Source organism: Heptranchias perlo, chromosome 20, assembly GCF_035084215.1.
Source record: "Heptranchias perlo isolate sHepPer1 chromosome 20, sHepPer1.hap1, whole genome shotgun sequence".
In the NCBI taxonomy this organism is placed as follows: domain Eukaryota; kingdom Metazoa; phylum Chordata; class Chondrichthyes; order Hexanchiformes; family Hexanchidae; genus Heptranchias; species Heptranchias perlo.
The window spans coordinates 5,760,313-5,762,752 of NC_090344.1; the positions used below are offsets into that span (position 1 = coordinate 5,760,313).

General features: G+C 45.0%; 1 non-coding gene across 1 annotated transcript; it reads left to right on the forward strand.

The window, feature by feature from the left end:
• The first annotated feature begins 614 nt into the window (after positions 1-614).
• Positions 615-686, forward strand: trnan-guu (transfer RNA asparagine (anticodon GUU)). Its single transcript has one exon. It is a non-coding gene; the product is annotated as a tRNA-Asn (tRNA).
• The last annotated feature ends 1,754 nt before the right edge of the window (positions 687-2,440 follow it).

Below are 2,440 nucleotides of genomic sequence, written 5' to 3' on the forward strand. Positions count from 1 at the left end.
ATGGCCAGGATGTGAATTCTGCAATTTACACACGTTTCCATTCATTAAGAACCGCTTCTGTTCCGCAACCTGCAAACGAGTTTATTGACTTCATACAAGTTACAGTCGCTTCACACACTGTCTCCTCCTGTCCACACTTGCCTAATGCCTGCGAGGTGAATATTTATTATATTGGTGCGATATTCTGTACACTTCCATATATGGCACTGATCGCATGGTGTTGTGAAACTGCACATTGAACCTGGTGTTTCTTGTGTTGACTGCAACGATCTAAAGAGCTGGGAGCAGAGCACAGTGAGAGAGCATTTGACTGCAGCTGGAGAAACGTCTCGTTGAAATTCAGGTTTCGTTTGTCTGGTGCTTCGAGTTCTGCGTTCTGTGGTAAGGATGTTTTCAGTGAAGCTCAGTGACAACACTGTCCATGTTGGGTTGTACATCGCATCTGCACACAATAGTGTGACTCACTCCATTCATGAAACATTTCTAATTGCCGCAGTTATTTGTCTCCCTGAATAACTGATGAAACTTCTATTCAGGTTGGTTGTATCAACATTGGTGACGGCCAGGTACTGAGCTCCGTTAACTTGTGTGTGCAAGAAATCATCATAGAGGTGGGGGGTGTAACTCAGTGGTAGAGCGTTTGACTGTTGATTAAGAGGTCTTTGGTTCAAATCCAGATGCCCTCTCTACCTTTTAAGTTCTTATCTTGGGAATCACAAACTCAGTCTGTCTTCCGTGCAGCAGCAGGATTGATGTTTACGTCGACTCGACAGCAGGGAAACAGGCCACTCATCCCGTTTGGTCCATGCCACGGTTCAAGCTCCACACGAGCCTCCTCCCTCCCCAATTCATCTCCTCCATCTTCCCCTTTGATCCATCTGTCCTGTTTGCTCCGACTGCTCCTCGTGGTGGCGAGTTCCTCATTCTTACCACATCAGAGACCATCTGATATCGATGACCTCTCGTTCTGGCCTCCGCCGCAAGATAGAAACATTTCCTCTCTCTGTCCGCCCTATGGAACCTTTTAATTATCTTAAAGTAAATGTTCCTTATCTGGAATGTGCTGCCTGATAGGACGGTGGAGGTAGATTCAATTGCAGCTTTTAAAAAGGGAATTGGATAAACACTTGAAGGGTTTAAATTTGCAGGGCTACAAGGAAAGAGCGGGGGAATGGAACTAACTGGATTGCTCTTACAAGGAGCTGGCACCGGCTCGATGGACCAAATGGCCTCCTTCTGTGCTGTAACCTGTCTATGATTGTAAGATTCTGTGTCTGTACAGTGCCTGATAAAAGTCAAAGAAACTGAGGCAAGCAGAGGAATCAGGCTCAGGGGAAGGAGTCACATTCTGGAGGAGGAGTCCGGCTTTGGTGTAGGAATCAGGCTCTGGAGGAGGAGTCAGCCTCTGGGGGAGGAGACAGGGTCTGGGGGAGGGGTCATACTCTGGGGGCAGAGTCAGACTCTGGGGGAGGAGTCAGACTATGGAGGAGGAGTGAGACATTGGGGAGGTATCAGAAACTGTGCGGGGGAGTCAGGTCTCTGGGGGCGGAGTCCGTACTCTGGGTGCGAAGTCAGACTCTAAGGGTGGAGTCAGGCTCTGGGGGAGCGGTCAGGCTCTGGAGGAGGAGTCAGGCTCTGGGGAAGGAGTCAGACTCTGTGGGAGCCTTCAGACTTTCAGGGAGGTGTCAGGCTCTGGGGCAAAAGGCAATAGGAAGAGGTTAGGAAGGGTGTCAAAAAACAATTCAGAAAGCAATGAGAAACGAGGAAATTAATTCTCAAGGAATATAAAAAGAAATAATAAATTATTCTGCAGACACATCAATAACAAAAGGGTACTTACCAAATTAATTGAGCCACTAAGGGATACACAAGATAAATTCACAGATAATGACAGTGAAATGGCAGAAACATTGAATACTTACTTTGCCTCAGTATTTACCAGAGGAGACTAACAAGGTGGGCAGGACATTAGAAGAAGAGATCAGAAAAGGTGTAAAGATATTTAAGAAAGAAAGGGGGAGTTAATTGATAAACTTATCAAACTTAGAGAGGATAAAACCTCCGGTCTGGAGAAAGTGGATCAGTACATATCAAAAGTAGTTAGGGAAGAGATAGCAGAGGCAATATTGCAAATATAAATACATTGACTAGAAAAGGGAATAGTGTCAGAGGACTGGCGGACAGGTAATGTTATTCCGAAAACAAAAAGGGGCGATCTAACAAGTTAGTTCAACCAGTTAGTTCAACGTTGGTGGGGAAAAAATAATTGAATCCTTACTCAAAGATGAAAGAGAAAAATATCTAGAAAGCACGGATATCAAAAGGGAACGTCATGCTTGACCAAACTTATTGAATCCTTTGACGAAGTAACAGAAAGAGTGGACAAGGGTAAAGCAGTAGATGTAATATATTTGGATTTACAATAGGCCTTCAATAAGTT